Source organism: Canis lupus, chromosome 2 (assembly GCF_048164855.1).
Source record: "Canis lupus baileyi chromosome 2, mCanLup2.hap1, whole genome shotgun sequence".
Taxonomy (NCBI): domain Eukaryota; kingdom Metazoa; phylum Chordata; class Mammalia; order Carnivora; family Canidae; genus Canis; species Canis lupus.
In genome coordinates, this window is record NC_132839.1 from 3,814,500 (window position 1) to 3,838,604 (window position 24,105).

At 38.4% G+C, this 24,105-nt stretch overlaps 1 long non-coding RNA gene across 14 annotated transcripts in view; it reads right to left on the minus strand.

The window, feature by feature from the left end:
* Positions 1–24,105, minus strand: part of LOC140611497 (uncharacterized) — a 48,034-nt gene that overhangs the window by 23,283 nt on the left and 646 nt on the right. For 8 of the 14 annotated variants that reach the window (XR_012012662.1, XR_012012673.1, XR_012012668.1 and 5 more), the window contains exons 2-5: positions 15,061–15,158; positions 11,822–11,901; positions 10,433–10,538; positions 10,248–10,302 (exon numbers count right to left, since the gene is read on the minus strand). This is a non-coding gene — a long non-coding RNA (uncharacterized lncRNA). The other 6 variants (XR_012012657.1, XR_012012651.1, XR_012012680.1 and 3 more) reach the window with 5 other exon arrangements.

Here is a 24,105-nt window from a genome sequence, read left to right on the forward strand (position 1 = left end):
TTCTGACTGTTTAGGCGATGGGATTTTTGCCCTTAACAGAATACTTTCTGTGGCTTAATCTTTATGTCCTCCTGAATTGATTATTTCTGTATCTGCAAGATTGCTGAGCTGCATCAGCAACGGACTAAGGCCGCAAGAGCCGTTCCTTGCGGAGAGCCAGGACTGTGGTCCGGGCCTGTCACTTCATCACTCTGCACTTCGTAGGCCTCATCTGCATCCACATCGCAGAACCAATAAAAGAATCATATGAAATAAAACTACTTTTTGCTTTTTAAATTTTTAAAAAAGATTTCTCTACTTATTTGGGAGGGAGAGAGAGAGAGAATCTCAAGCAGACTCCCCACTGAGCACAGAGCCCAACGCGGGGCCCATCCCTCCCTGTATGCTGAGATCATGATCTGAGCTGAAATCAAGAGTCAGCAGCTCAACTGACCGAACCACCCAGGTGCCCCTAAAATTGCTTGTTAAGTCCTATAATTGTATCACACGGTTGCCGTAGGGATCGCCTAAACTTGGAGTTACGTCCCATTTGGGTTACATGGGTTATCCTTATTGCAGTGAGAAGGAATTAGCACGATACAGTAGAACCTTGCACACTTCCTTCAAACCCGGTGAGTTCCCAATCAGTAGCCACATCACCTGCATTCTTCTGCCTGGAGGGGAGAATAGAATCTTCATCTGTCTGGGCTGTGCCGAGCCCCGAACTGAGGTCCCTTAGCTTGGCAGTAGGGGAATATATATGACAGATGATTTTTTCCTAAGTCTCTGTGGGACCTCTGCATGAAGAAGGGTGTATTCCGACCCTTTGTATTATTTTCCACCAGGCAAAACCATGACCTCAATGAGATATTCAATTATAGCTTCGTTGCAGGAGATGCATAGATATTATTCACACACCCTCACTGTGGACGCACAGCCTTCCTTTCAAAAAGGGCCCAGTGACCCTGATATACTTTGCCAAAGAACAGTGGTCTTGAGCTAATAATTCTATGTTCCCAGAAGAAAAAAAATATCATTACATGGAAATACCAGAAGTCTCGAGCCCGTTTGGAAGGTTTCAGGAAGCTCCTTCATAACAAGTAGTGTGGTGTGACTGAACAAAATGGCCCCAAAGGGAGGAGAGCTGGAGTTGAGTAATCCTGCTTTGTCCTGTGTGACCCTGACAAGCCACAGCCTTTGTGGCACTTGTTTCTTGACCAGCAAGACCAGTCTATAGGATTCCCAACATCCCTTACACTCCATCATGCCGGAAGTTTTCTCATTACAGCTTTCTTTAAATATACAAGTCCTGATGGAATGTGTGGAGGGGGAAAATAGAATGGAGTTTGAGTCTCTCGTTCTGTGTCCGTGAGTTTTAAAAACCAGTCTTCAATCTGAGAGGCAAAATCTTCAGTGGCGCTAATAAAGGCCTGATAACAATTTTCTCTTCCCCATGCAAATGTGGAAGACGCGATCTGCATATAGGCTAATTTTGTCCACCACTGAACCAGAACAGATCCAATGACTCTATCTCAGTGAGACTGCAAAGGACATTGATGAGAGAGATGAGAGGCGATGAAGCCTTCGTATTGAATAAATTATCTATTTGCATCAAAAAGCCATGGTGTCTATTCAGATGCCATGTTTCTGAAAGGAGCAAGAATTCCTTGGTTAGTTCAAGAAATATGAAGCCAATTTGGGGTTTCTAGTCAATAGAAGAAAAAAAAAAGGCAACCGAGAGTACTAAGTTTGGTTCAGAATTGGAATACCCCTGAGTCTCAGCATGCCACTAATATTGCTAAATGCATGACTTCCCAGGCATCGCCATGTCTCTCAGTTTGCTCATAACTTTGTAAAATTAATTTGCTTTAGCATCAAAGATTTACTTTAAGGTAATGAGATCAGAGCGTAAGTATAGGGGAAGTCATCTTACAGAAAGGTTAAACTTAACAACAACAAAAAGTTTTCATTTTCTCTACACAAAGGTAATCTTAGTAAATTCAAAAGTAAATCTTAGTAAAGAAGAAATACAGTTTTTAAAAATTAGAGTCACCTGCAAGCCCACTGGTCCATGAATATTTTTATGAGTCTTCTTAAATTTTTTTTCAGATATGAATGGGGATGCTTGTTTTTTAACAAAGATGAGACCAAAGTGCACCTACTGCTTTTTAACTTGCTGTTCTTTCCAACACTATATGTTGAACATTTTTACCTATCCCTGGATTTTCATGTGTAAAGAGACAGTTTCAAATGGGCAAGCTAGGGAGACTTAGAACTTTCTGTGAGATGCCCGAGGGGTCTTCAGGGTTAGGCGTGTGGCTGAATGGACAGAGTTCCATCTCCACCTCTTGAGCCCAGATCCCATCTTCATCAATGGGAGCCTTTTGAAAAATATTCTCTCTCGATAGATAGATAGATAGATAGATAGATAGATAGATGATAGATAGATAGATAGATAGATAGATAGATAGATAGATAGATGATATAGTTTCTGTTTAAAGATTTCTGATGCTCCCAGTGCTCATCCCGTCAAGTGTTATTCTATATGTTGGCAAATTGAACACCAATAAAAAATATATTTATAAAAATAAAAAAAATAAAGTTAAAAAATAATAAAATAAAATAAAGATTTCTGATGCTAAAAAGAAAATGTAAAAATTACTGCTCCTCATCATTTTTAATGCCTGTGATTTTTGGCACACTATCACTGACCAGCCATGTGATTGCTGCAGTTTTAAAACACCCACAAATTCTTTGACACTCCATAAATATATAGACATGGATATTAACCAAGAACCTATATTAATCAGAATGCCTTCAATGGCAATGACAGATAATCCAACCCAAAAGGATGTGTGTAAAAAAAAATGATTATATTTATTGGCTTATGTATCTATTCATCTTAGCTCCAGGAAAGTATGGACCCAGCGCTCATCAAATCTCAGCCTGTCTCTAACTCAGCATCTCTGAGCCATCCTCTCTTCTCTGCTAACCTCATTTTCAGACAACCTATTTTCATGTCAGAACCCCTGAAATTTCAGGTCTACCAGTTTTACATTATAGTCAGAGTCCTTACTTAGACTCAGACTCTGAGGACTGACCAGAAAGGAAGTTTATTAAGGGACTGCTTTGGGCGGGGGGGGGGGGGGGGGGGGGGGCTACAGGATTGTTGGTAAAGGCTGGAGAACTAGACCCACAGCCAAGCTTCCAAAAACAACGATATAAAGAAACTGGCACCAGTTGTCCCACTGCCGCCACCAGCACAGGGGGCTATGTTTTCACTGGTGCGGAGAGCTCAAATGCTGCTGGTCCTAAGGTCACTCCAGGGCCAGAAGCTCAACGATGCACCTACTGCCACCCTGAAAGCCATATATCTTAGCCACGATCTTGCCCAGCCAAACCGGTTCCCAGACCTTCCTTCCTGGAGCCATTGGCTTCCCTAAGTTTGACTTGACCAAGTGATCAGTAAACACATCTTGGGCACGTGACTGTTCCTCCCTGGGTTGAATTTCTATAGAACAGTTGTAGATATTTTGTTGCATTGGTTAAATCACCCCTTCTTTCCGACCCAGGACCCCCTAGAGTGACAGTCCAGGAGTTACTGGCTTGAATACAGACCCAATTGCCCTATTTGGGCCCAAGAACATAGTTTTACTCCACCCTACAGAGTCAGGATGTCGGTTTATGAACCAGAAGCAAGATAGAAGGATGTCTCCCTTTCTAGAACCCTTCTGGCAGACAAGCTACTTCGTACGACTAACATACTGTGAGCTTGCAGGAAAATGTTCTAAAATAAAAGCCGTGTGAGAAATGAAGTTAACTTGGCGAATAGTCAAAATATAAACTGCAGATGAGTTGATTACATTTCATAATTTAAGCTTTGCTTAATTGAAAAATAATTGAGACTTCTCACAATCTCTTATGTGGGACTTGTAAGAAAAGAAAAATAACATGCAGACAACAGTATCCAAGTAGTTTTTAGTTGATAATACAGTTCCTGTGGGATTCTTAATGTGTTTGGGTCTTCCACTCAAATATGACTTAAGGATTTTAGGGCAATTGTTGGTTCTGGATGAGGGGGGGGGTTGAGGCATCATGTCTTCAATCCCTCTGTCCCTATGGCAAAACCACGTCCATCCATGGAGACATGGACACATCAACCCTGAGAGTAACAAACATCTGACTGATCTAATGACTCTTGTTAAGCTTTCTGTGTTCACCAGACGACCTTTTAATCACATGTACCTTGACCACAGAGGGGGAATAAGCTTTTCATTCTGACTAGGGGTCCTCTATCTACTATGACAACTATTTTTCATTTGAAGTCAATAAATTCACACTGATACCTCCTTCAGTCTCCTGGGCTGCCTGGGCTTAATCAGCATCACAGAACTTCTAGAAAGTGACCGTTATTAGAGGCTTTTCCTTGAGCCCACTTGCAAAGGCTCATCTATCCGGAGATTTCTATGCTGGAATCTAAGACTAAGCCACCATGGCTATAATACTAGAAAGCAAAAAAAAAAAAAAAAAAAAGTCTAAGAAAAGTGAGAAATTATAATTTACCAAGGAAAAAAGGACTGAAGGTGAATGATATTGCAAGTGGGGCTTCGACATCCACCACTGGGTAGACGGCCCGAGTATGCACAACCTACAAATAAACACCTTCTCAGAGCCTGTAGGCCAGAGATGCATGTGGCCCAAGCAGCCTTTGAGGTGAACCCTATTCTTCCCCACATGTCTTAAGTTTATGGTGAATAAATAGTGTGTCTGTGTGAGAGACAGAGGGACAGAGACAGAGGTAGAGGGAAAGAGGGGTGGGAGGAGTTCCTGGTGGCTGGCCTATACATCAAACTAATGCCAGTCCGGACTTTCCACTCTGATAGATATCGAGCAGGTGAGTAGGGAAGGGAGAGCAGCGTCAGGGTGGCTCCCACGCAGCTGCAATCACATGTCCTGGGCTTGACCCCATACAGCGTCCTGACGTGTGTGAGGGAAACAGCCCGAGAGCTGTGTGATCCCTCTGTCAGCAGTGCCGCCTCCACTATGACCACCACAGTGACCGTTAAGCGCCTTCCCTCTCCCAGACCTCCACTTTCAAGCCATCCACGAATAGACATTTGCTCAAGTGTGGACTTTCCTAAGTCAGATAAGGATTCATTAACAGACAATGACTGAGTGCTGAGGACATTTCTAGGGGTTATGACAGTTTTCACTAGAACTACAGGGATGCAGCTGGGTAGAAAAGCACTTTTTTTTTTTTTTTTTTTTAACAAAAGGAGCCATAGTCTCCAGAAGAGAAAAAAAAATGTTCTGGAAAGACAAAAAAAGCAATGTTTTAATTTGCATTTCTCTAAATGTGAATGGAGTTGAACAGCTTTTCATGTAATTAAGGGAAATTTTTATATCCTCTTTGAGAGTTGCCTGTTTCTATCTTTCCCACATTTTCTAGTGATTTTGATGTTCTTCTCCTCTATATTTTCTTTTTCTTTAAATAGACTTCATGTTTTAGAACAATTTTAGATTTACAGAAAACTTGAGAAGATAGCACAGAGTGTTCCATAATCCCACACCAAGTTTTCCCTATTATTAACATTTTACATTAGTATGATACATTTCTTTTCTTTTTTAAAATTGATTTTCTTTTTTTCTTTTTTCTTTTGTTTTCAATTCAATTAATTAACATATAATGTATTATTGGTTTCAGAGGTAGAGGTCAGTGATTCATCAGTCTTCTATAATGCCCAGTGCTCATCACATCATGTGCCCTCCTTAATGCCCATCCCCCAGTTAGCCTATCCCATCCCCCTCCACTCCAGTGACCCTCAGTTTGTTTCCTATGATTAAGAGTCTCTTAATGATTTGTCTTCCTCTCTGATTTCATCTTGTTTTATTTTTTCCTCTTTTCCCCTATGATCCCGTTTTGTTTCTTATATTCCACATGAGTGAGATCATATGATAGTCTTTCTCTGATTGACTTATTTTGCTTAGTATAATATCCTCTAGTTCTATCCACATTGTTGCAAATGGCAAGACTTCATCCTTTTGATGGCTGAATAGTATTCCATTGTATAAGTATATACCATATCTTCTTTATCCATTCACCTGTCAACGGACATCAGGGCTCTTTCCATAGTTTGGCTATTGGGGACATTGCTGCTGTAAACATTGGGGTGCAGGTGCCCCTTTAGATCACTACATTTGTATCTTTGGGTAAATACCCAGTAGTGCAATTGCTGGGTTGTAGGGTAGCTCTATTTTCAATTTTTTGAGGAACCTCCATATTGTTTTCTAGAGTAGCTGCACCGCTTGCATTTCCAACAACAGTGTTAAGAAGGTTCCCCTTTCTCTACATCCTTGCCAACATTTGTTGTGTCCTGTCTTGTTAATTTTAACCATTCTGACTGGTGTGAGGTGGGATCTCATTGTGGTTTTGATTTGTATTTCCCTGATGAATGATGTTGAGCATTTTTTCATTTGTAAGTCTTCTTTGAAGAAATGTCTGTTCATGTCTTCTGCCCATTTCTTGATTGGATTATTTGTTCTTTGGGTGTTGAGTTTGATAAGTTCTTTATAGATTTTGGATACTAGCCCTTTATCTGATACACAGGGATGTCCACTATCCCCACTGCTGTTTAACATAGTACTAGAAGTCCCAGCTTCAGCAATCAGACAACAAAAAGAAATAAAAAACATCTGAATAGGCAAAGAAGAAGTCAAATTCTCCCACCATGATTAGTTGTCTTCTGTTTTGTTTGTTTCTTTTCTTTTCTTCTTTTTTGTCTTCTCTTTTACTCATAGGACTGGAGTTACAGGCTTTTTGGAGGAAGACCACACAGGTAAAGTGTCATTTTCATAACATCGTAACAAGGGTGCATACCATCAGCAAATGATCTATGAATATTGATATTGACCTTGATTATCTGGCTGACTCAGTGTTTGTCAGGTTTCTCCATTGCAAAGTTACACTTTATTCCCCACTTTTTCCTTCTTTAAAAGGAAGTCACTGTGCATAGCCTGCACCTACAGAGTGGGGAGTTATGCTACCTGTCCTTGGGGGTGGAGTATCTACATAAATTGATGAGAACAAAGGCAAAAAAAAATGTAGTTTCAATTAAATCTCCTTACAGTTTACCCACCGATAGATACCTGAGACCTACAGAGCATGACGTTCGTCAAGGAGTTCATGGCTGCCTTAATGGCTTAATGTGTCTATTTCATCAAAGACTAAACTCAACCTTGATAATAGCTAAATCTTCAAGGTCCTGTAAGACTCTCAGTATACAAAAATTCCTTAGAAACCTACCTTATCTCCACCTCCCTTCTGTCCACAAAACTTAAAATATATAATCAACCACCCATCCCACCTGTAGGTGCAGCTTTTTCTGCCACGAGTCATACCCCTGTGCTAGAATAAAAACATATTTTTTGCACCAAAAACATCTCAAGAATTCTTTCTTAGCCATTCACTCAAAAACCCAAAACTTCTAAATTTCATCATAAATTATTTCAAATTCTCTGCACAGATTTGTGTATTCTCTCCCATTTATTACTTTATTTAATCACATAATTATTTCAGAATGGATTCAGATGTTTATTTTATTCTCTAAACAATACTATTTTATTTAGTTATTTAAATTATTCCAGCCTTGGGAATTAAAACCATGTAGGCATGGAGCTTTTTTGGATGATTATTTAAACTGCTAATTCAATTTTTTTAGTAGGTATAGGACTGTTCATTGTATATTTCATCTTTTAGTTTAAGGAATTTGTCCATTTTAGCACTTTGTCAGTCTTAGTAGAGATTTATCAATTTTATTAATCTTTTTAAAGAAATGGCTTTTATTTTCATTGATTTTTCTCTATTGTCTTATGCTTTCAATTTCATTCATGTCTGATCTTAACATTATTACTTATTTCCTTAGACTTCCTTTGAATTATTTTGTTCTTCATCTAGCCCTGGGCCAAAGGCAGGCGCTAAACTGCTGAGCCACCCAGGGATCCCCCTTCATCTAGTTTCTTGAGGAGGAGGCTTTATTTATTTGAAACTTGTCTTTTTTTTTTTTTTGAAACTTGTCTTATATAAATATTTAATACTATGAATTTCCCTCTAAGTACTGCCTTAGTGGTATCCCATAGATTTTGCTATGTATTGTATTTTTATTTAGTTCAACATTTTTTTTTCTCCTTGAGAACTATCTTTTGATGAATTTAGAAGTGTATTTTAAGTCTCAAGTGCTTAAAGATTTTCCTGTCATTTTTTCTTTAGTTTAATGCCATTATGGCTAGAGGATGTACTTGCGTGATTTCCACTCTTTTGTTAATATTGTTTGACAACCCAGAATATGATTTTCTTGGTAAGTGTTTGTGCACTTCAAAACAATGTGTATTCTGCTGGTTTTCGGTAGTTTGCTTTACCAATGGCAACTGGATTCTGTAGGTTGATAGGATTCAGGGTCCCTCTGTCCTTGATGATTTCCTTTTCTACTAGGTATATTTTACTGAGAGGAGAACGCCGACATTATTTCTTCTTCTTCTTCTTCTTCTTCTTCTTCTTCTTCTTCTTCTTCTTCTTCTTCTTCTTCTTCTTCTTCTTTTAGAAACAAAACTTGCAAATCATAGCGGGCCTTTCTCTGCCTAGCTTGAGATCACATCACCTAGCTTCTTTGCAGTTGAGTGTGAATTCGTGATTAAGTTCTGGCAATGGGATATGAGCTGAAGTAATGTATGTCACTTCCTAGTTATACCAAAAAAACAACACAATTGTCTTACTTTTATCCTTACCCTCTTGGTTGTTGGGAAGAGGAGAAGAGCTGGAATAGAGGTATCTTCATCCCACAGATGGAAACCACGTATTGAAGAGGGGAGAAGAGCCTTATACCACCCACCTCTGGGTTATTATATGAGCAAGAATTATACTTAATTATACTATATACTATACTATACTATAATAAACTACTTAATTTTTTAAAAGACTTTATTTATTTACTTGAAAGGGAGAGAGAGGGAGAGAGAGAGACAGTGTGAGAGGGGGAGCAGAGGGATAAGCAGACTGAGGCAGAGCTCATTCCCAGGACCCCGGGATCATGACCTGAGCTGAAGGCAGGTGCTTAACCGGCTGGGCCACCCTGGCACCCAAGCCACTTTATTTTGAGGGGTTTTGTTACTACTATTTAGCTTATGTACTGTCAGATAGCAAAATTTTAAAAATAAGTTAGATTTATATATTTCATCATGAATAAAAGTCAAAAATACAATTTCTAGTGAAAAGTAAGTTGCTGAACGATTAAAAGGTTTATAGAAGTGAAAATGTGAATGAGAAAGTTACATAGTTTCTATATAAAATATAAGTTTTTATAGTCTTTATATAAAATTATGAAAGGTATACACAGTATGTTACATTCAGTTTAAGAGATACACTTAGGGAAGATGGTAAAACAGTACTCAAAGGACTTTGTTATATTTTATTTGTTTCTGAAAATACTAAGCAAATATTGCAAATTTTATAATTTGGCAAAACTCGGTAGTAAACATGTATATTCATGATAAATATCTCTAAACTCATTCAAATGCTTGAGACATTTCATAACAAAAAATAATTTAAAATAAAAGAATTCATGGAGAAAGTATTATTTGCTTTGAAAGATATATGATTTATTTACACAGTCATATTTTATCAGTTTGTTTTCATTTCATACTGTTACTGTAATAAATTACCACAAAGTTAGTGGCTTAAAAGCACACAAATTTATTATCTTACAGTTTTGAAGGTCAGAAGTCCAATATAGGTCTGGACTGAAATGAAGATGTCAGTGGGGCTGTGTTTTCCTGAAGGTTCTAAGAGAAAATTCATTTCATTACCTTTTCTAACTTTTGTAGAGGCTGCTCACACATTCATCAGCTCATAGTCCCTTCCATCTTTAAAGCCAGCAGTAATGGGTCATGTCTTTCTCAAGATGTGTTCTCTTTCTTGTGGCCTCTTCTTCCTTCATCCCCATTTAAAGTACCATGTTATGACATTAGTCTCACCTGGGATAATCCCTTCATCTTCATGAATCTTAATTTCATCTGCAACTGTAAGTCCCCCTTGCCATGTAGAATCACATATTCACAGGTTCTGGGAATTAGGACATGGACCCCTTTGAGGAGCCATCACTCTTTCTAACATAGGGTCCATTATGTATTCTTTGTTAACAAGCAATAGAAATTGTCTCTAACTGAAGCAAATAGGAGATTTATAAGGTGGATAGAGATTTAGCTAATAGACTTACAGAGAAGCTGAATAATTTTGCGTTGGAAAAGATGTGAAATAGCAGCTTTGGATATCTAGAAAGTAGGAGGTGATAGACAATATTTAATAGACATTATTATCTAAACGAATCAGCTCCAACTATATTTTATTCTTATACTGCTCAAGATTCAAATTCCAGGGAAGGATAGAATATGACTGGTTTACCTTGAGTAGTGTGTCCACTCCTTGGCCAGAGTTGGAATGAACATCTTGATTGAGGGACCCACCAAGATTGTATATGATGAAAGGAAGTTCTTCTCCAATAAAAAACCTAGATATTATCAGAAGGAGAAATAATTGTTAGGCAGACAAAACAGGAGATGCCCACTATAGTAGGAAAAGGTAATAATTGTAGTATCAGCTATGTTGTTATAGAATAATGAAAAATTGTATGTTTTATGAAAAAGTTCCAATTGGGAGTGCCTGGGTGGTGCTTGGGGAGATGGGTATCCAACTCTTGATTTCGGCTCAGGTGATGATCTCAGGGTGGGATTGAGCCCTGCATCGGGCTCCACACTCAGCTGGGAGTTTGTTTGTGATGCTCTCCCTCCGTCCCTATCCCTCCCCAAGTAAATAAATAAATCCTTTAAAAAAAAGTTTAGTTTGTCTAGCATAGAACATGAAATTGCACTTGCAAAATTACAACAGGAAAGTGGGCTCAGCTGTGTAGCGTTGCTCCTGAGTGCACACGTGAAAGATTTTACCTAGTGTCATAGGGAATATGCAGCTATGGAATGTTTTAGGATTGAGGAATAATACAATTGAAACTAGCTAAGGAAGCTCAGGTTAATGGCTTTGGGAGCAAATGGAATAGGAAGTCAGATTCAGAGATACGGTTATGCCCCTAATAGTTAAGAACAAATCCTACCTAGTTATTTTTGCTCTCTCTTGGATTAGGAGCTGAATTTCTAGTGAAAGACAAGTCTGATTTCCTAGAAACCAATTTTTTTTTTTTTCAGATCTTTGGAGAACGATGCAAGATTCAAGATTTTCTGTGATGATATATCTAACAACCCCTACACAGACTCAGCATAATCTCCTACAATAGCGACCACAAAAACAAGCACACACAAAACCTTCTTTTTGGTCCTCTCTCCATTTTTTGTCCATCGGATCCCATAATTATTTACCTAATTATCCCACCTTTTCGGAGTCCATTTTCCCATTATTTAGTAAAAGAATTACACATTCATCGTAGCCACATCTTCAACTGGACTATGTTCTACATAAAATTAAAGATGATTTTCAAGGAAAATAATAAAGTCATACATTTGAAGTTTGATGGTTAGGCTTTAAAAAGAGAAATTAGTGAAGTAAGTTGTTTGAAGGTCAAAAATGTTGCAACTTAGGGATCCCTGGGTGGCGCAGCGGTTTGGCGCCTGCCTTTGGCCCAGGGCGCGATCCTGGAGACCCGGGATCGAATCCCACGTCGGGCTCCCGGTGCATGGAGCCTGCTTCTCCTTCTGCCTATGTCTCTGCCTCTCTCTCTCTCTCTCTCTCTCTCTGTGACTATCATAAATAAATAAAAATTTAAAAAAAAATGTTGCAACTTACATACATGATGAAGATAAAAAGAACTCCTGGTCAGAACTCCTGAGGAATCCTAGAAGCAATGTGAAACTCAAGCTGCGAATCTGAAAAGGAATGTAAAGTATTAACAAGTACTACCAATGTACCATCATCATTACCTAGAAATATTTTCCCCTTGCTTCTGAACATCATCCATTTTTATCTGGATTATAACAGCTCTTCTATCTGCCTTGTTTTTCTGGCCAGTGGAATAGATGAGTCATTTCACCATCTGGGCTAGAGGAAAGGGAGATGTATGGCTGAATAAAGCTGAATATTATCTGTGTAATGATGGCCCTGTGGTCCAAAATATCTCTCTTTCTCAGTGTCCTCATCCACACTTAGTCTCTCTCCAAAACAAAATTAGGGGGTATTCTACAAGAGCAATTTCTGGCTACTTATTCCCAGCTCTAAGTCAACATTTCCAAACTTTTGGTAATAGGAAGTCCATGCAACATTGACTTTTTGAAGGTTTGGTGATGGCTGAAAAGGTTGGATTAAATTAATTTAGCAAAACATATAGCAGCATTTTTTTTTTTTGAAGTGCCATTCAGAATCCCCCAAAGCAAGATCAGCACTTGAGGAGGAAAATGCCAGTCTTTGCTTAGAGGTGGAGTTAGGGTTGACCAAATGCGTGTTTTCAATTTATCGTGTGTGTGTGTGTGTGCGTGCGTGTGTGTACACGCATGTATACTCTGCTAAATACCAGGGTACAGTGGTGAACAAAGTAGATAGTTATCTTGTCCTCATAGAGTTTAAAGATGAGTGGAATCAAACATGTAAATACATACACATATATATCAAGGAATCTGAGACCTCTATTTAAAACCTAATGGGAGGGGATCCCTGGGTGGCTCAGCGGTTTGGCCCCTGTCTTTGGCCCAGGGCGCGATCCCGGAGTCCCGGGATCAAGTCCCACGTCGGGCTCCTGGCATGGAGCCCGCTTCTCCCTCTGCCTGTGTCTCTGCCTCTCTCTCCTCTCTCTATGACTATCATGAATAAATAATTAAAAAATTAAAATAAATAAATAAATAAATAAAACCTAATGGGGATGCCTGGGTGGCTCAAACTATTAAACCTCCAACTCTCGGTTTTGGTTTGGGTCATGATCTCATGGTTGCGGAATGGAGACCTGTGTTGAGCTCTGCACTCAGTGTGGAATCTGTTTCGGATTCTTTCTTCCTCTCTCTCCCCCTCCACTCCTCCCCACTCGAACTCCTCCTCTCTCCATCTCTAAAATGAATAAATAAAATATTTTTGAAAACTAAAATAAAAATAAAACATTACAACGCCAATTGTCAAATTTTGCTTCTGTAAGATTACTTTCTTTTCATAAAGAGTTAATGCAAGCCATATGGTTCATAGCTTTATATTGTTATATTTTGTATGTATAGCCATATGCTCTGTTTTCAATTTTTTAAATATGGATAAGAATTTCGTAGAAGAAACAAACTTGCTAATAAAATAGAAGCCTGAATACGGACATGCATTGCTGAGGAAAAGATAGAGGTTATGGTGAATCTGTTGATCAAGATATATGAGGTACAGTTGATGAAACTGGTAATGCTCAGCAATAAAAATAGATGACATAAGTGTATATAGAACTTCAGAAATTTAGAGATGAAAAGGATCTTATTAAGATAATAGTCCAAATATTTCATTTTGCAAAAAAGAATAATATGATAACGTTTTTTAGGTTATGGAATTAATCAGTAGAGGAATCAGGATTACAACTGAAATCTCACAACAAGTCACTGTTCTTTCTCCAATATCATTCTAAATTTCCATGGCAGCTGGTTTCCGATTTCAAAATGGCTTTTGTCATCAATCAATCAATCTCATGATCATCATCACTTAAATTTATTGAATGCTCACTATGTGCTGATTACTGATTTAAGCACTAAATTATCTCCTTATACTTTACAATAACTCTTTAGCTTAAGTGCTGTTACAATCTCATTTTTTAGATGTAGAAGACAAGAAGTAAAGAGGTCTTTCAGCTACTAGGAAACAAAACCGAGGTCAAATATTGGTCTTACCCCAGTAGTTAAAACTTTTAACTACTCTTAACTACTCTGCTCTATTCTGAGTAACTAGAGTCATCAGTTCTAAGTCTCATGGGCAAATGTTATAAGAAGAAAATTTTCATCTAATTTAAGGAGAAAATTTCTAAAAAAACAAAAAAAAAGGAGAAAATTTCTAATATTCCACTTCTGACAATTTAGAATTGAAATGAAACCCTATTTCAATGAGCTCCCCCAATACTATAAATGTTGAAATGGATCTTGGGGAAGGACTTCCGCATTAAGTAGGAAGCTGAACCAGTTGGTATCAGCTCTCCCTTCTAAACCTTCAGATTTTTTGTATCTTTTCACTAATTGTGTGACAGTGTTGTAGATCTCAAAGCCTGTTTGTTCATTTTGCAACTATTAGACTTAGAAGAATGTATTTTCTAAAGGTATCTAAACATTCACATTTCCAAAAGTTATACTGAATGTTGGTTCCGAATGTTGGTTCCAAACTTTGGCTGTGGGCTCTGAAGTGTCATTTCTTTTGAAGCCTCTGTCTTTTCTTTTGGCTGCCCCAATCTTAACCTCCTTCCTATTTGAGGAATTCCCTACTATATATATCTTAAGGGGAGGCAGAGCTTCCCATTGTAGACACAGAAATGTCAGGTATTTGCTTTCCTACTCTCCACTGGCACATGACTGGGGCTCCAGTTAACCAGGTGCCCTCTCTAGGGACTTTGACTCAGGAGCTAGTAGCTATAAAGAAGCAGTCAGGGAAGAATTTGTTTGTCAGCAACAGCAGCCAGTTCTGACTGCAGAATCGCCACAAGCACCATCCTGTGCTGCTGTAGGCTGTATCATCCGTGCTCAGTGGGGTCATAGCAGTTCCTCCCCAGCCTGGTTATGTCACATGCCTCAGGCTGTGATTCTGCATGCCCAGCCTCTGTTCTCACCGGTTTCCCAAGCTTGCTTCTCCAGTCTTCTCTACATGTCTCTACAGTTACCCAATATTTTTTCCATAATTTTCTTTTTTTCCCCTTAGTTAACTAGTTTTGGTGAATTACAATCTTAACTGATACAGTCCCCGTCATTAGAAAATAGGATCTATCGATTTCTGTTGAACTGTATATACTTCCCTTTACAAGTATGAGAATTGTTAGGAATGTAAACTCCACTATATTTCGTGCTCTGTGCCAGGCAATGCTAAAGGCATACCCAGGTGTATGATCCACAGGATGTCCTCTAGGCTGGAATGGTCTATTGCATCAAAGAGTATGTTTGAACCAGTATGTTATCTCCTCTTCCTCCTGAATCTACATGAAAGTAATAATCAAGAAATTTAAAAGTGTAAGTCATAAATTATAAAAATAATTGGAGGAAGGATATAGCACATGTGAGATCTCAAAATTTTTAGAAAACAGAGATCAAATGCAAGAATTAACTGATTGGAGCCAGGCAGGAAAAAAAGCTAAATACTCAAGGATACTTGGAAAGAATTATTAAAGTTGAGGTGGGAAAGGAGCAAACTTAATCTCAGAGATATTTGATATTTCAGAAAACTAGGCACTGGTATGGAAAATAGGATTTCAACGTGTAACCGATATAAAAGTTTAACAATTTTTGAGATATTTTCCTTTGTATTGAACTATATCTTTATAATCTGCTGTGTACTTTACACTGCTGCGCACCTTAATTCAGAAGTGCCACAAAGCAGGTGCTCAGTAGCCACATGTGGCTAATGGCTACTGTATTGCACAGTGTAGGGTCTATATGAAAGCTACAGAATGAAGATAAATAAAATAGTCAAGTATTTCTCTCCAAGACAAAAAGGTTAACTATGTGTTTTTTAAATTTTATGGAAATTCAATTAATTAACATATAATGTATTATTGGTTTCAGAGGTAGAGGTCAGTGATTCATCAGTTGCACATAACACCCAGTGCTCATGACATCACGTGCCCACCTTACTATCACCCAGTTACCCCATCCCCCCATCCCTACCCCTCCAGTCACCCTCACTTTGTTTCCTATGATTAAGAGTCTCTTATGGTTCACCTCCCTCTTTGATTTCATCTTGTTTTATTTTTCCTCTCTCCCCCTATTACCCTGAAGAAACAGGGTGCAAAATTTTAGCATTTTAGTATTGACAATTCTCTCAGCAAAACAGCTAGTGCTCCTCAAGGTGAGCTCTTCCCCTCGACAACACCCATTCACATTCATTGAACTTATAATTTACTTATTACTTTCAAGCCAGAGCACAAATCAAGGGTTATCGTGCACATGAAGAAAGCTTGTGTTACGAAAAGAATATTGATTTAAAAATACTGTAGATAACACTGAAGGAAATAGAGATACTTCAAAGAATGGAAGGGAACTTTAAAAACAACATAAACCTCTAATTAGAATCTTTGGGCTCAGTAAGATGGCAGTATTAGGAGTTTTATCTTTCCTCCACAGAACACTGATTTTTGACAACCACCCATAGATCAGAGTACCTTGGTAGGAGTCTAGGAGTCCAGGGGAGACAATGGAGCAAAAAATCCAAGAATGTGTACGTTTAAGAGGTTAAGAAGAAACTTTACCGATGACATCCCTCCCCAAGGCAGCACAGCTCAGGGCCAAAAGAGACCTTTTAAATCTACAATTTCTCCCATTGGGGAAAGTGAGAACATAGTGAATGAGTACCTCTGAAAAATGGAATATTATTTTGCTTTAAAAATATAGAAATCCTGGGACTCCTGTGTCGCTCAGCGGTTAAAGCATCTGCCTTCGGCTCAGGGTGTGATCCTGGAGTCCCAGGATCGAGTCCCGCAGCGGGCTCCCTGCATGGAGCCTGCTTCTCCCACTGCCTGTGTCTCTGCCTCTCTCTCTCTCTCTCTCTCTCTCTAATAAATAAATAAAGAATCTTAAAAAGCACCGTAGAAACCCTGCCTTTTATACAACATGGATGATCCTAGAGGACATTATTCTAAGTGAAATTAGCTAGATACAGAAAGACAAATACTGTGTGATCTCACTTATATATGGAAACTCAAAAATCAATTCATAGTAACCAAGAGCAGGATGGTGGTTATCAGGGTGAAAGAATCAGGGTAAATTTGTCATAAGGTGCAAATTTTTAATTTTAATATAAATAAGTTCCAGAGACCTAAGCATGGTGACTATAGTTGACAATAATTTATTGCATACTTTAAATCTGCTGAGAGGGTATATCTCAAAAAAAAAAAAAAGAAAGAAAGAAAAGGTAACTGTATGATGTGATGAAAATGTTAAAAAGCTTGACTGTGATCATCATTTTACAATGTGTATATATAGCGAAACATCACATTGTATACCTTAAATATGTATAATTTCATTTGTCAGTCATACTTCAGTAAAACTGGGGAGGGAGAGAAACTTTGGGAAGATTCAAGAAAAGATTATATCCAAAAAAATAAGGGCAGTATGGCCTAAAGGAGAGAGAAAACTTAGAAATTAAAAATATGATGGCTGAAAAAAATAGTTCAATGTAAAGAATTAAAGTCTAAAAACTCTAGGAAAACTGAAGAAAACTAGAGAGGATGAAAAGGTTAGAGAAAAGAATTGCAAGCTATCTAAAACTCAAAGAAAAGAGAGGGGAAGAAATTAGCAATCTAATAATATAGAAAAATTTCTCTGGGCTCAAAGATTGAGTTCTATATTTATACAGAAAAAAATTTTACTTAATGCCTAAACAGATGAATCAAAATAAACCCACATTTAGAACAAATTGTTACAAAATTTTAGAACAAAAATTATACAGAAAATGTGCTAAAAGCTTCCAGAGAGAGAAAAAAAAAGCAGGTCATCCATTGTTGTTATTATTCATAATCAGTTTCAGAAAACTTAATACACTTTTGCAAGTTTAAGCAGAAAAAAAGATTTATTGCATTATATAAAATGGCTGGTTGAACTGATGAAATTAAGATTTAATCTGGGCATCCAAGAATGATCTCCCAAACCACACCGAAAAAGTGGGCCACCGAGAGAGCATCTGTTCTTGCCATCAGCAGAAACACAGCACCAACAGCTGCTGGGTGATCCAAGGAAACTATCACTGTAACCCCAGCTCCAGAACCCCATCACTTCCACCACGATCCACAGAATTCTAGACCAGGCACCAGTATCTTTTCACAGCTCACAGTGATCCTTCCAATTCCTCCAACCTGAGTTTGCAGCAGAAATAACCAAAATGGTAGAAGAGTGGCATTGACTTAAGACCCTCATTTTCGCCTTGCAAATCTCCCATGGATGTGGAATTGGCAGACTCCAAATCACACCCGTAACTGTAGCAGCTACAGGATCTAAGCGAAGTTCTAAAGGTTCTAATTTCTCCAACATAGAGGGATATGTTAGAAGGTTGTAATAAAGGCTGAAGGCTGAAGAAGCCAGTCATTATCGTCCATCATAGTATGGCCCCACGCTCATTTTAGGATTAAACTTTTACACAAAAACAGCTACCATATAACGCCATTTAGTTTCTCTGGGAAAGGAGAGAACCAACATCTTATCAATCACCACACCTGCTTCTCAGTCCTATGTTGATGTGCAGACACCCAGTGGTTCTCAAATCCTAGCCTGATTTAGAATCCCCCGGTGGGTTCATTAACCACAGTGCTGGACCCCACTCCCCATGTTTCTGACTCAGTAAGACTAGGATACAATGTGAAAATTTGAATTCAGTTCCTAGGTGATGCTGCTTGTAAAGTTTCAATAGTATGAGAACCATAGGTGGAAATCATAGAATGAATAATGTCACCAGCTGTAATTGGTGGAGCATTTATAATTTCTTTTTTCAAGTACCTATTTCATGTTCTTTTCCTTCAATGAGGATGCGGCTGGTCAAAGCTCTTTGACTATTTGTGAGGATTCTCAGCATAAACTTGGAACCCATGATTGTAGACAGCTCCTCCTCGGCCAGCATGGGTCATTGAATCCCACTTAAGTACCTCGGGACACTGGGTGGCTCAGTGATTGAGTATCTGCCTTTGGCTCAGGTCGTGACCCTGGGGTCCCAGGATGGAGTCCCACATGGGGCTCCCCATAGGGAATCTGCTTCTCTCTCTGCCTATGTCTCTGCCTCTGTGTGTGTCTCTCATAAATAAATAAATAAATAAATAAATAAATAAATAAATAAATAATTTAATTAAAATCTTTAAAAGAAATAATAAATTAATTAAAATCTTTAAAAGAAATCTTTCCCCATCACCTCTTTCACCACTAGGTGGACCTTATGTCTTCAGGAAATACACTTCCAGGGAGTGTTTCATGACAGTTTAGTGTTTATCTGTTACATCACCTAGGGTTGCTTAATTAGGATGACCTTTTGTAACAAAATACTGTAAATTCATAGTACTGGCTTACCGGTTGGTCAGCGAGTGGTGAAGCAACTGATTTCAGACGCTGGAAAGATGGAGATCCGTGCTATGCAATCTCAAAGCATTTGATTAAACAAACAGCTATCACTGTGGTAACGTGGGATGTGGACAAAGTGCTCCAGGAAAAATGTTTTGAAAACAGAATGTTAGAGGTGTATCTTGTTACTACCGATTGTTTAGCAAAGTATGAGATTAAAGAGATGAGCTCAGACAAGAAATGGTTGTGTGCAAATAGGAATAAAATAGAGAAATTTGGGGGCAAAATAGAGAAATTTGGGGGCTGCAAATGATTGGAAAAATGAACTTCCACCAGACCCTGAACTGTAGATAAAAGACTAAGAAAAATAAAATAAAATAATAAAAAATAAATAAAAATAAAAGACTAAGAAAGGTTTTGATCGACACGGGACAATTCAGACTAATATTTAGGGGGGGAAATCCAGTTTAAGAATATAGCTTTCCCATCTAAACCTGACAGTCATCACTGTTAAATTGAAAGAGAAGCATGGAGGCTAAGATGTAAAGATTAAACCAGACTTGAGAATTAAATCTGGCACAGAACTTTGGATAATGGCTCCTATATCATAAAACTGCTTGGAAGAAAAACATCAGAACTTTTGTTAAGATTGGAAGGAGTTATATTGATAACTATTGAGTCTACATTAGAAATGCATTTCCCTGTTCAAACTTTAAAACAACCATTTGGTGGACTTCTGGTTGCAACCACACAACAAGTTAACTTTCATCAGACTAACTTTCCCACTTAAAGCAATTATAAAAACTGGGGAAACACGTAAAACAAATGTTTGAAGGCATTGAAGAGTTAGCAAAGCAAGTAGAACTTGACAGCCTGTGATTCTTGAGAGAATTTAAACCCCAAGGTGAACTTCACGTTACTCTGGCTTTTCCCCTGAGCATATACATCAAATTGTGGTATCAAGGACCAGAGTCCAAGCAGAATTTGGTTCTCTTAGTCCACGGTGGAAACAAGAGGTCAGAGTACAAAGTCGCCAAAATGGTGAAACTAGAATGGAAAGTCCCCAAAAGGAAGGAACTGCAAATAAGGAACCTCAAAATCTTCATATAAATTCCCTTAAAGTTATTGGCTGACTCTTAAATGATGCAGGCAAAGAGCAAGATTCCAAGAAACCAAGCAGAAAACAGTGACTGAAGATTATAAAGAACTAGGGAGAGGTTTCAGTCGTCATGCAGTCTGGGAGTCAAAGACAGGAATGTAAGTCCTGCCAAAAGACAGAGATCTTAGTAAATATCCCAGGTCTCCGGTTGAGACCCCAAAAGGTAACACTCTAAGAGTCAGAACCACATCCAATGCATAAGGGCTACATCCTACTAGGAAAGACAAAACCTAAGTGGAGTAGTCTAACAGAGCTTAAGACCGAGCTTCCAGGTTCAAGGTGACCTGCTGGTACATCATGATCACTAATAACTGTGTCCATGCTAGGCTAATAAAAAAACTCAGAAATCCTTCACATTCTTTTCTTCCACCCTTCCTTTATTCTATCGGCTAGATGGTGGTACTCAAACTTTAAATGAAAGCCACATATTGAAGATGATTGAGCTCAGGTCCCTAAATGTGAAGCAGAGCTTCCCGCCTGTCCTACTGAATGGGTGTTTAATAATAAATTAATTTATTACATAGTCTTACATAGGTACCACTGAGTCCCAAGGATTTTAGTTGTTTCAGTGGCTAGAGTATCTTAAACAACCTAATATATACCTCGTATAACCTCTCTATCACCTCATTTAAATGGATGGCATAGTTTTAATTATATCTGGTTTTTTAGTTGAAGAAAGTTAGGCTCAAGACAATGGAATGACCAATGTAAACTAAGGTCATTCCGCTCATAAATGACAAGGCTAAGATTACATTTTCTATTTCTTCTTGAGTCAGTTTTTGTGGTTTGTGTCTTTCTAGAAATTCATCCATTTTTGCAGAGGTTTTCTAATCTGATAGCACACACATGTTCTTAGTTTTCCCTTACAATTTTTAAAAAAATTTCTGTAAGTTTAGTAATAACATCCCCTGGTTTTAGTAATTTGAGTATTCTCTCTTTTTCTTGTTCAGTCTAGCTAAAGGTTTGTCAATTTTGTTGATCTTTTTGAAGAACCAACTTTTGGTTTTGTTGAACACCAGACATTTTAAAAAGCATAATGTGGAGACTCTGAAAATCAGATTCTTCTTCCTCCTGGGGGTGTTTCGTTTTTGCTGTTTGTTACAGTTGCTTTTGGCTTGTTTGGTGACTTTTCTGAACTAGCTGCATAAAATCTGTATTCTTTGTTGTGTGTGGCCATGAAAAGATTCTGCTTGGTTAGCTTAGTGCTCAGCCTGTGATTAGACAGATTTCCTTACATGTCTGGAACCAGTGTGTCCCCCAGAGTTTACTGAAGGTCTCTGTGTGTTGTGGCATGGGCATGGCTTCAACACTAGGCCAGGCATTGCCAGCTCTCCCTTAATCTTCATTTTTGGCTTCTACAGAGCCTCAAGGTCAGCATATGGTGAATGCTTCAGGCCTCCCTGGGTTTTTCCTGATCTTATGCACAATTTAGCACAGCCCTGCGCGTGTGTGTAGGTTTCTAATGTGTGTGGGTTTCTAGATTCCTATATGTTGGAGTTTTTCAAAATTCCTACAGATATTTTCCAACTTTTCACTCTTTTTGGTTAATCTGTTGTTTGTCCCAACTGTTTCCACTGCCTAAGGTGACTGAAAAGTTAATCGATTCCCTCTCATTCACGGTTTTTGACAAATGTATCTGGGGAAAAGGCTTTTTGCACTGGTTTGGCTCTGAATCAAGTCAAATGAAGACAGCCTTGCAAGTGAGATCTTCCAGGGAACCACCAGTTCGGTGAAATTATTCTCTTAGAATTAGATTTTGAAGGCAGTCCAATCTCACTCGGCTTCATTAGGTGGCTGCCCGGCTGCTGGTTTTCACCATGATCGTGGGCTGCTGCTTTTCAATGCAATAGCCGAGCCGTAACTGGGGGGACTAGGTTAAAAGAAGTCAAAACAGCACAAAAGCTTGTTGCTTTACTGAGAGACCCAGCTGTTTTCTTGAATAAATGCTTCCTGGATTGCTGCAAGCCTTTGGTTAATATCCAGAATTTGGAAAACCTTTATTCTGACAATTTTGCCAGTTTTCTTACTGCTTTAGTGGAGAAAAGAACTTTCAGAGGTCCTTATGCCTCTGTTTTGCTGATGTCACTTTAAGGCTATATAATTAAAACTCAGGCCCTCTCACTCTTTGACCAGTCAGTCCTCTGTCTATGATACCTGTGGTCATAAAACTTTACATGCATCTGAATCACCTGGAAGGCTCAGTAGGCTATAGATTGCTGGGCTCCACATTTAGAGTTTCCAATTCAGGTCTGAGGATGGACCTGAGAATGTGCATTCTTAGAAAGTTCCCAGGGATCCCTGGGTGGCGCAGCGGTTTGGCGCCTGCCTTTGGCCCAGGGCGCGATCCTGGAGACCCGGGATCGAATCCCACGTCGGGCTCCCGGTGCATGGAGCCTGCTTCTCCCTCTGCCTGTGTCTCTGCCTCTCTCTCTCTCTCTTTGTGTGACTTTCATAAATAAATAAAAATTAAAAAAAAAAAAAAGAGAGAGAAAGTTCCCAGGTAATGCTGATGCTGTTGGTCTGGGGATCACTCTTTAAGAACCACTGTTTTACACCACTCCTTCAACGCGTTGCCTTAGGGGGTGCTTCTGAGTCTGGAATCAGTAGTAATTATATGTATAAGCCAGTAATATGTATTATTATCTCTACATTATACATAATAAAATAATACATAAGGTAATATGTATTTAGTACTTACCACATGGTAGGTATGATATGCTTTTACCTTTATTAGGTTTTTTAATGTATTCGATGACTCATGAGTAGACATTATTGCTTTCCCCATATTTAAATTGGAAATCAAGGCCAGAGAGGTAGATAGGTTGCCCAGAGGCACACAGACATAAACGCAGGAATTATTATAAGAATATGGTCTGTTTGATTCTAGAATACATGCTTTAAGCCTCCATGGCAGTGTTTCCCAAAGAGTAACATAGACCCTAATGCCTTGGATGACTTCAATTGGAACATGCATGCAAGATTAAAAACAATGACTCGTATAGCGAGAAAGTGATTCCTATTTTAGCTCTATTTTTCTATCTTTTGATTACATCATAATAAAAATGCCATTTGCATGCTTATCTTCAATACCAAGCTTCTTATGCTTGGTAACCTCCCTGTTTTAACAGGTTTAGAGTTTAGGCTCAGAGACATTAGTAGGCAACAGTTTCTAGCTGTCATTTAAAAGATTGTTTCGTCCACTTTTCTTATGGTTACTTTCAACCTAGGTGGATGATGGGGGTTTTCCATCATAGTCCTTTTACAAAGTTTCCCCTCTTAAAGAAATTGAAGAAAAAATACATTTATTTAAAGAAAATAGTAAATAATACTGTGAATCGTATACACAGATATGGTATGAAAAAGATTGAAATTTGAGAAACCTTGCCCTAACCAACATATTAGTATATCCAAATGGATCAATATGCAACATCCCAAAGGGAGATTAGGGAAGTGTGATTAAAATATAAATTGTGTTTCCAAGAGGGAGAGACTTGGATGGAAAAAGAGCCACAGCTTCTAGAGCAACATGTGTAAAGCAGAGAAATACCAAGTGGGAAATGCTTTCTTGGATTAAAAAAAAACAAAAAAACAAAAAAAACAACAGTACTACAAGGGTGGGCTGAGAATTAGATTTGATTTCACAAAATATCTATATAGCAAATCGTCGTAACTGAAGTTCTCATAGTAAACCTTGGATAATTTGTTTTAATCACAAAAGTCCCGGTTCT